A 9,762-nucleotide genomic window follows, 5' to 3' on the forward strand; every position below is an offset into this window, starting at 1 on the left:
ACTTTGGGAGGCCAAAGCAGGCAAATCACCTGAGTTTAGGAGTTTGAGACCAGCCTGGCCAACATGGTGGAACCCCATCTCTAATAAAAGTACAAAAATTAGCCAAAAAAAAGATTTACAGAGTTTATTAATCCCAGAGGTGATTGTAGGCCAGAAATCTTACCTTCTTCAGTTGAGAGCATTGGAATTATCTTTGTTTGTTTGTTTGTTTGTTTTGAGAAGGAGTCTCTGTCACCCAGGCTAGAGTGCAGTGGTGCAATCTCAGCTCACCACAACCTCCGCCTCTTGGATTCAAAGCCATTCTCATGCCTCAGCCACCCAAGTAGCTGGGATTACAGGTGCTCGCCTCCACGCTTGGCTAATTTTTGTATTTTTAGTAGAGATGGGGTTCCACCAGGTTGGCCAGGATGGTCTCAAACTCCTGGCCTCAAGGAATTTGCCCACCTCAGCCTCCCAAAGTGCTGGGATTACAGATATGAGCCACTGTGCCTGGCCAGAATTATCTTATACATCTTTGAATCCTGTAGTTGATGATTAGATGAACCTTTAAGATGGGTACCTGGAGGATAACCACTGCCTTCTTCAGAGTCCTTTGGGGTGTGTCTACATAAGACCCCTGTGCTGGACTGACTAAATTTTTCACTGCAGACGGAGCTTTCCTGGAGAGAATAGTGAGAGGCATTCCGCATCAAGTCGACAAATCATTTCCAGTCAACCTGTGCATCAATTTCCTTAATCCCAGCTCTACTGTGGCATTAGCTTTTAAGTAATGATCCAACTCTTGGTTTCTCTCTTGCAGGGATGGAAATCTAGAGCTGAAGACTAGAGCAGAAGACGATGGTGGGAACAGATGAGCCTTGACAAGATAGACTGAATAGTAGTATCTCTGAAGCCTTGGTGTGCTGGTAAATGATTAGCAACTGGATTGGGTGTGGCAGGAGCCTGACTGGTAATGTTTGTTAATTTCCATGGTATAAATACTAGAGCATGGTGAATTGCAAACTGCCAGTGTGGACTTGGGAAGAGATGTAGTATATCATTATATAATATTTCTGTCATATAGGTATAATGGGTATAAATAACCTTCAGCATAAATGATAGTGAAATTTAGCAAACTAACTAGGAAGTGATGAATTTTGAGTATTTGTTACCTTTGTTTTTAATATAATTATAAGTTTATATAATTTAATTTTAAATATTGGCTGTATGTAACAACCAGTTTGCAAAATTCCTAAAAATGCAACAACAGCTCTCAGGAGTGGGTATAAGCTGCCTTCAGCACACCACTGGCACTGAAGCCCAGTGTCCTCCCTCCAGGCCACGGGGAGAAAAAGTGGAAACTGTGGAATTTAACACCCAATAATTGTTTCAGTTATGTGCAGGGCTTTAATTTTTCCTCTTACTACCCGCCTTCATGGAGCTTACTGTCTAGTAACAGGAGACAAGGTATGTATCTATCTATAATGTCAGGTAGAACATGTACATAGATATGATGAATAAGCATTCACACTTCTGGAAAGGTGTTACCAGATAATCTGAAGGCCCCTTCCACCTCTAATGTTCCAGGATGATGAGATTCCAGGAGTCCTAGGGAAGCACTGAGGACTATAATCAGTAAAGGATATACTAACGTCACCCTAGCTGGGCCCAGCTTCAGGAAATTCAGAGGCCATTCGTGGACCCTTAGAGTGTCTGAGCTAGAGAGTTCCATTTGACAAGGATGCAACTGAGACCCACAGAGAGAGAACTTATGGAGGGTTACACAGTGTTTTGGGCCCAAGAGAGCCTGGATTCCAGCATCCTGCTTTGCCCAGGACCGAGAAGTCTCCTATAGTTTAAGGCTTTCAATGTTAAAGCCAGGAGAGTCTTGAGCAAACCGGGATAGCTGGTCACCCGACAGCAAAGGTATGCATCCTAGGCCAGTGCTTCTTTCTAAAAGTGCACTTTCACTGAACTTCCCAAATCCTTCGATCCCCAACATTTCTTTCCCAGGCTCCTTGCAGGGCTCTGAGCCTACAGGGGCTGATTAGACTGTAGGAGCAAGTTGCAGAAGAGCTGAGTAGAGGGGGGTGGAGGTGACTGGAGAATGCCAAAAGACAAAGAGATAGGATTTCTGACTTTTTACACTTCTCTGCTAATTAGATAAAGGATTGGGACAGGGGGAGAATGAGCCTCCATGCATATTCTTCTGAGCTGTGACAGGGAGCAGAGTTTAGGGATTTTTCCAGCCCTGGTCTCCACCCCTCCTCCCTGGAAGCTTCTCACCCCCTGGGGATCCTTGACTCCCAGTCCAAATGCCACAGCTGCTTGAGCTCCTGACCCTCCCTTTGGCCCCTTCAATTTAGCCTCAGTGACTTGCCAAGTTCCCCAACAATATGGTCTGGGAAAAAAGTGGAATACTTCTGTTTTCCCTTTCAGATTCAGGGTTCCAGGTGTCGGGAGGGAAATGAGGTGCTCCTGTGTGAAAATGGGATCAGTTGGTGGTCTGTTGGATGCATGGGCCTGCAAGGATAAGGGCATATTAGGGGGGATCAGTCTGAAAGCCATGACTCGATCTGTTTCGTGTTGACAAGTATGTTTCCTTCATCAGTCTGGGAGCTGCCTAAGGCTGTGCCCTGCCAATCCCAGCCACACAGTGATCGCCCAAGGATAGGGACGTGTTTCTCCCATCAGACTGAGGTAGCCAAATGGCAGAGGCCTCATCTTCACCACTAGCCTCGGAAGAGTTGGAGTTGGAGGGGCTCACCCAACACAAGGTTTCAGTTGGCTAAAACCGCTTGTTTTTTATTCCTTCATTGTTTTAAACCTCCATCTCTGTCCTATCCATCTCTGGATAGGACGCAGAAGTTCTCAACTAATGTTTCTTGATTAATTGTCGAAGAAGAAGGTTTGGAACTGGTTGTAGGATTTTACTAGTTTTCAGAGAAATATGCATTTATTCATTCCAAAAATATGTACCTACTCAGTTCAGGCCGGTACTCAATACTTATGAGTCCAAGATGAATTAGGAGGTATTTTCATCCTGTAGAAGCTCTCATTCCGGTCTGAGAGAGAGAGAAGTTTAAGTTATTTTTAATAGTACAGTGAAATAAGGAACGTTGGAAATGTTGGAAGGATGGAAGGAAACGGGGATAAATAAGGAAATGCCGTAGAAGGGACTTCTGATGAAGACCTGCCATCTGCTGGCAGTGAACGGTACAACAAGCTCTTTTGTTGCCATAATGTGCGTTCAGTACTGGAATTCTAGCCTTTATCCAGTACCTGCCTAATGGATAGCCAGCCCAGTGATTGGCACTGAGCTGTGAACCTTGTAAAGGGATCTTTGTCTTTGAAAAACTTGTACTATGCTTATAGATGTAAGATATAATTGAAAAAGTTGTCAATCAACCAAGCAACACATATTTGAATATGCACATACGAAAAATATGCTTTTAAAAAAAGCATAGGCCAGGCACGGTGGCTCACCCCTGTAATCCCAGCACTTTGGGAGGCTGAGGCAGGAGGAGCATGAGGTCAGGAGTTCGAGACCAGCCTGGCCAACATGGTGAAACCCCGTCTTTACTAAAAATACAAAAAATTAGCCAGGCGTGGTGGCGCCCACCTGTAATACCAGCTACTCAGAAGGCTGAGGCAGGAGAATTGCTTGAACCGAGGAGGCAGAAGTTGCAGTGAGCCAAGATCACACCATTGCACTCCAGCCTGGGTGACAGAGCAAGACTGTCTTGAGGAAAAAAAAAAAAAAGCATGTAATTCGTGCTTGTTACCAAAAAAATTAAATAAAACATGGAAATATGTAATGCAAAAAGTAGGACTCTCTGACATCCAACTCCCTGTAAGTAATAATTATGTACAGTTTAGTGTGGATTTTTTTTCTCTGCATATATAAATGTTTATATATACATATATAATTTTTTTTCTTTTTAAAGATGGGGTCTTGCTATGTTGCTCAGGCTGGCTTCAAACTCCTGGGCTCAAGCAATCTTCTCACCCCAGCCTTCTGACTGGCTAGGACTCCAGGTATGCACCAGTGTGCCAAGCTATATACATATTAATATATTTTATTATTTGAGATGGGGTCTTGCTCTGTCACCCAGGCTGGAGTGCAGTGGCACGATCTTGGCTCACTGCAACCTCCACCTCCTGGGTTCAAGCAATTCTTGTGCCTCAGCCTCCTGAGTAGCTGGGATTACAGGAGCCTGCCACCATGCTCGGCTAATGTTTTGTATTTTTAGTAGAGACGGGGTTTCACCATGTTGGCGTAGCTCGTCTTGAACTGCTGACCTCAAGTAATCCACCCGCCTTGGCCTCTCTAAGTGCTGGGATTACAGGCGTGAGCCACCGTGCCTGGCCTTAATTTTCTATGTTCTTTTTTTCTACAATTATTTCTGGATGTGAAAGGGGGAAGGGATACTGGATCTCCTGCACTAATTTTCTCATTTTCTTATCTTTTATTTCCTGTTTTCCATTTTTTCATTCTATTGTTTAGGAGAGTTCCTCAATGTTTCTTATCTTTTATTTCCTGTTTTCCATTTTTTTGTTGTATTGTTTAGGAGAGTGCCTCAATTTTATCTTCCCACCATTATGTTGAAATTCTAAAAATTTCTGTATCAAATACTCAATACCTAAGCCTTTTCCCTTACTCTCTGAATATTCCTTTCTTTCTTTCTTTTTTTTTTTTTGAGACGGAGTCTCACTCTGTCGCCCAGGCTGGAATGTGGTGGTGCAATAATCTTGGTTCACTGCAACCTCTGCCTCGTGGGTTCAAGCGATTCTCCTGCCTCAGCCTCCCAAGTAGCTGGGATTACAGACCTACACCACCACACCTGGCTAGTTTTTGTATTTTTAGTAGAGACGGGGTTTCGCCGTGTTCCCCAGGCTGCTCTCGAACTCCTGACCTCAGGTGATCTGCCTGCCTTGGCCTCCCAAAGTACTGGGATTACAGGTGTGAACCACCTTACCTGGCCTGAATATTTCTTTTTTATCATAGTCTGTTCTTGTTTCATGATTGCAATATCTTCTCTTAAATCTCTAAGGATACAATTTTTTTTTTTTTTTTTCTGAGACGGAGTCTCGTTCTGTCACCCAGGCTGGAGTGCTGTGGCCCTATCTCAGCTCACTGCAAGCTCCGCCTCCTGGGTTCACACCATTCTCCTGTCTCAGCCTCCCGGGTAGCTGGGACTACAAGCGCCGCCACCTCGCCCGGCTAGTTTTTTGTAGTTTTTAGTAGAGACGGGGTTTCACCGTGTTAGCCAGGATGGTCTCGATCTCCTGACCTCGTGATCCGCCCGTCTCGACCTCCCAAAGTGCTGGGATTACAGGCGTGAGCCACCGCGCCCGGCCTAAGGATACAATTTTTAAAACTTTTGTTTCCTGTTTTATTTCTTCTTCCAAATTCCTTTTTATCTATAATCTTAGAGCCTTTTCTCAAAAGTCTAGTGATGCTTGGCTGTCCATTCATGCTTAACAATGAGGGGCTAAAAGCTCTTTGTCTATAACTCAATAGGTGAAAAATCTTTCTTTCTTTCTTTCTTTTTTATTTTTTTATTTTTTGGAGACAGTCTTGCTCTGTTGCCCAGGCTGGAGTGCAGTGGCGTGATCTCGGCTCACTGTAAGCTCTGACTCCCAGGTTCATGCCATTCTCCTGCCTCAGCCTCCCGAGTAGCTGGGACTACAGTCGCCCGCCACCATGCCCGGCTAATTTTTTTTTTGTATTTTTAGCAGAGACGAGGTTTCACCGTGTTAGTCAGGATGGTCTCTATCTCCTGACCTCGTGATCTGCCCACCTCAGCCTCCCAAAGTATTGAGATTACAGGCGTGAGCCACCATGCCCTGCCAAAATATTTCATTTTAACTTGTATTTTTTATTATTAGTGAGGTGGAGCACCTTTTTACGTGTTAATTATCTGTTTATATTTCTTATTCTATGAAATGATTCTGGACACTTTTTTTGACCACTTCTATTTTGCACTCATTTTTCTTACAGATTTATGGAAGCCAATTATTAACATATAATATGTTGCAAAAATTGTTTTCCTTTTTGTCGTTTGTCTTTTTTTTCTTTTCTTTTTTTTGGAGACAGAGTCATGCTCTATCACCTTGGCTGGAGTGCAGTGGTGTGATCATAGCTCACTGCAGCCTCGAGCTCATGGGCTCAAGGAATCTTCCCACTTTAACCTCCCAAGTTGGTGGGATTATAGGTGTATGCCACTACACCCGGCTAATTTTTTTTTTTTGAGACGGAATCTTGCTCTGTCGACCAGGTTGGAGTGCAGTGGGGTGATCTCGGCTCACTGCAAGCTCCGCCTCCCGGGTTCACGCCATTCTCCTGCCTCAGACTCCCGAGTAGCTGGGACTACGGGCGCCCGCCACCTCGCCCGGCTAGTGTTTTTTGTATTTTTTAGTAGAGACAGGGTTTCACTGTGTTAGCCAGGATGGTCTCGATCTCCTGACCTAGTGATCCGCCCGTCTCGGCCTCCCAAAGTGCTGGGATTACAGGCTTGAGCCACCGCGCCCGGCCCTAAAAAAAGTTTTTTTTAATGAGAAAGGCCACCTACTAAATTCCCATACATCCATAGATTTAGCCATGGAATTGCTATTCTATTTCATATATCTCTGTCTTTTCTTTTGCTAATAATACACTTTTGCTGGGCTCGGTGGCTCACCCAGCACTTATAATCCCAAGACTTTGGAAAGTTGAGGTGGGTGGATCACTTGAGGCCTGGAGTTCGAGACCAGCCTGGCCAACATGGTGAAACCCCGCTTCTACTAAAAACGCAAAAAGTTAGCCAGGCATGCTGGTGCATGCCTGTAATCACAGCTACTTGGGAGGCTGAGGCATGAGAATCGTGGAACTCAGGAAGCGGAGGTTGCAGTGAGCAGAGATCATGCCACTGCACTCCAACCAGGGCAACAGAGTGAGACTCTCTCTCTCAAAAAAAACAGCAATAACAATAAGAGGCCGGGTGCGGTGGCTCACGCCTGTAATCCCAGCACTTTGGGAGGCTGAGGTGAGTGGATTACAAGGTCAGGAGTTCAAGAGCAGCCTGGCCAAGATGGTGAACCCCATCTCTACTAAAATTACAAATATTAGCCAGGCGTGGTGGCAGGCATCTGTAATCCCAGCTACTTGGGGGGCTGAGGCAGGAGAATCACTTAAACCCAGGCGGCAGAGGTTGCCGTGAGCAGAGACTGAGCACTCCAGTGGCTGGATGACAGAGTGAGACTCTATCTCAAGAAAATAAAAATAAAAACAATAATAATTCACATGTTATTACTATGTAATCATAGCATTTTTTTTGCTTTTTTTGTCATAGCATATTTTAATATTTAATAAAACAAGTGCCTCCTCATTCTTTTCGAGAATTTTCTTGTATAATACATTTATATCTTTTAGATAAACTTTATAATCAAATTGTCAAATAAAAATCATTGAGATTATAATTGTAATTATTCTAAATTTATTGACAAATTTGAGGAGAAAATTGACGTTTTTATACCATTTAATCTTTCCATCCAGTAGCACAGTAGGCCTTTCCCTTTATTCAGATTGTTTTGCTATGTTTTTCAGAAAACCTTTATAGTCTTTTTCATATAAAGAATCTTTATTTCTGATTGATTTTCTAGCTGGTTATTGCCATTAATGCCAGCAATGTAATGAATTAATACATTTCCTAAGATTGAAAAATCTTTGAATCTTGAGCTAAACCCTAATGGTTCGAGTGTTTTTCCTTTAATATATTTTTAGATTCTCTTTGCTAATATCCTATTTAGGTTTTATGCTCCTTACTCACAAGTGAGATTGGTCTATGCTTTTTTTTCTCTTCAAACTAGTTTTGTCAGGTTTTAGTAAAAGGATTTTGCTAGTCCCATAAACTGAAAGGTACGTTTTCAATTTTCTTCTATGATCTAGAACAGTTTATGTAATAGAGGAATTACTCCTCTAGCTCAACAACAACAAAAAAACAAATAATGCAATTTAAAAATGGGCAAGGACTTGAATAGACATTTCTCCAAAGGTGATGTACAAATGACCAACAAGCATATGAAAAGATGTTCAATGTTACTAATCATTAGAAAAATGAAAATAAAAAAGATAACAATATCATTATTTATTATTATTATTATTATTATTATTTGAGATGGAGTTTTGCTCTTGTTGCCCAGACTGGAGTGCAATGGCATGGTCTTGACTCACTACAACCTCTGCCTCCTGGGTTCAAGTGATTCTCCTGCCTCAACCTCCCAAGTAGCTGGGATTACAGGCACCTGCCATCACACCCAACTCATTTTTGTATTTTTAGTAGAGAGAGGGTTTCACCATGTTGGCCAGGCTGATCTTGAACACCTGACCTCAAGTGATCTGTCCACCTCAGCCTCCCAGAATACTGAGATTACAGGCATCAGCCACCACGCCCAGCCGAAAAATATATATTTTAAGTACCAGGTACCAGGCACCAGGTTAGATGCTGGGAATACATCTATTAACCGGCTGACCAGCACCCTGCCCTCCGGAGCATATCATTTAGCAAATCAGGCAATAGAAGGTCTTCCTGAGTAAGCAGAGGAGTTTAGACATTACCCTGTGAGACACTGCACTCATGTGGCCCTCTGATGGGAGTGGATGGAGAGATGTCCTCAGCCTGTGGATGACATGGAAGGGGGGTATGCAGAGGAAATGCAGAGTGTTGAAGAGCTAGGTCTCCAACACTCTGTGAGCCTCAGCTATGAACCCCAGACTAGAATGAATGCACTGCAGAGGCAGGGAAGCGGTCAGAGTTTCTGAGAAAGTCATTCATTCAGAGAGATGGAAAACTTCTTAATCTTTTCACAGATAATTTACATTTAATAAAAGTATAGCCTTTGTTTGACTTAAGCTGCAGGAATGAAACTCTGACGATGGAATCATTGGCTTGAGTCAGTAGGAAGAAAAGGGGTTTGGTGTAGAGGGGCAGTCAGGGCCATCCCTGAAATCACCTCTTTTTAGGAGCTGTCCACCTCAGAGGCCAGCTCTGACCTTCCATGTGATGTGAGGGATACTACTTCACTCTCTGGACATCATTTTCACCATATTCAGAAACGGAAGCAGGAGTTCTTGGTTTTCCAGAACTGAGGACATTCCCTCTTAACTCCTAAGTGATTATCACCCTGCCTTCCCCTGCAAACTCAGCTTTCGCAGAGAAAACAAGAGAGAGAGGATGCAGGGAAATGGGCAGTAGGCACACTTAATAATCCTGTGAGGAGTGCTTGCTCTGACAGTGCATATACTAAAACTGAAATCATATAGAGATTAGCATAACCTGCATAAGGATGATATGCAAATTTATGAAGCTTCTTAAGTGTAAATTTTGAAAGTCATGGGAAACAGACAAAGGTTCTTCCCAAACCTGGGACCATGCAACTCCCTGGAGACATTTAAAAGAGTACTGAACAGCCAGAGCCAACAGGCAGAGTGACCAGCTCATCCTGTTTTCTCCTGGACAAAGTCCTGTGTTCCAGGCAAACTGAGATGGCTGTCACCCCATCAGGAGGCTGGTCTTTAGCTCTGCATCTGCCATTGACTCCCTTCCCCTCATAGCCTGAGTTTCCTCCTCAATTGTAAAGTAGTATACCTGGACAAGATGATAACTAAGGGTCCTTCCAGCCCTGCTGGAACCAAGTGGAAATTTGCCCTGGCTTCCCTAACATCCAGAAGCCCTCAAGGAACTTGCCATGAGCGTGGGCAGAACCAATCTCATCACCAGGGGACGCACCTAAAGGTTCAGG

At 43.6% G+C, this 9,762-nt stretch overlaps 1 pseudogene; it reads left to right on the forward strand.

The window, feature by feature from the left end:
* Positions 1-9,241: 9,241 nt before the first annotated feature.
* LOC117066217 lies at positions 9,242-9,341 on the forward strand (annotated as a pseudogene).
* The last annotated feature ends 421 nt before the right edge of the window (positions 9,342-9,762 follow it).

Source organism: Trachypithecus francoisi, unplaced genomic scaffold, assembly GCF_009764315.1.
Source record: "Trachypithecus francoisi isolate TF-2019V2 unplaced genomic scaffold, Tfra_2.0 Lachesis_group2, whole genome shotgun sequence".
NCBI lineage: Eukaryota > Metazoa > Chordata > Mammalia > Primates > Cercopithecidae > Trachypithecus > Trachypithecus francoisi.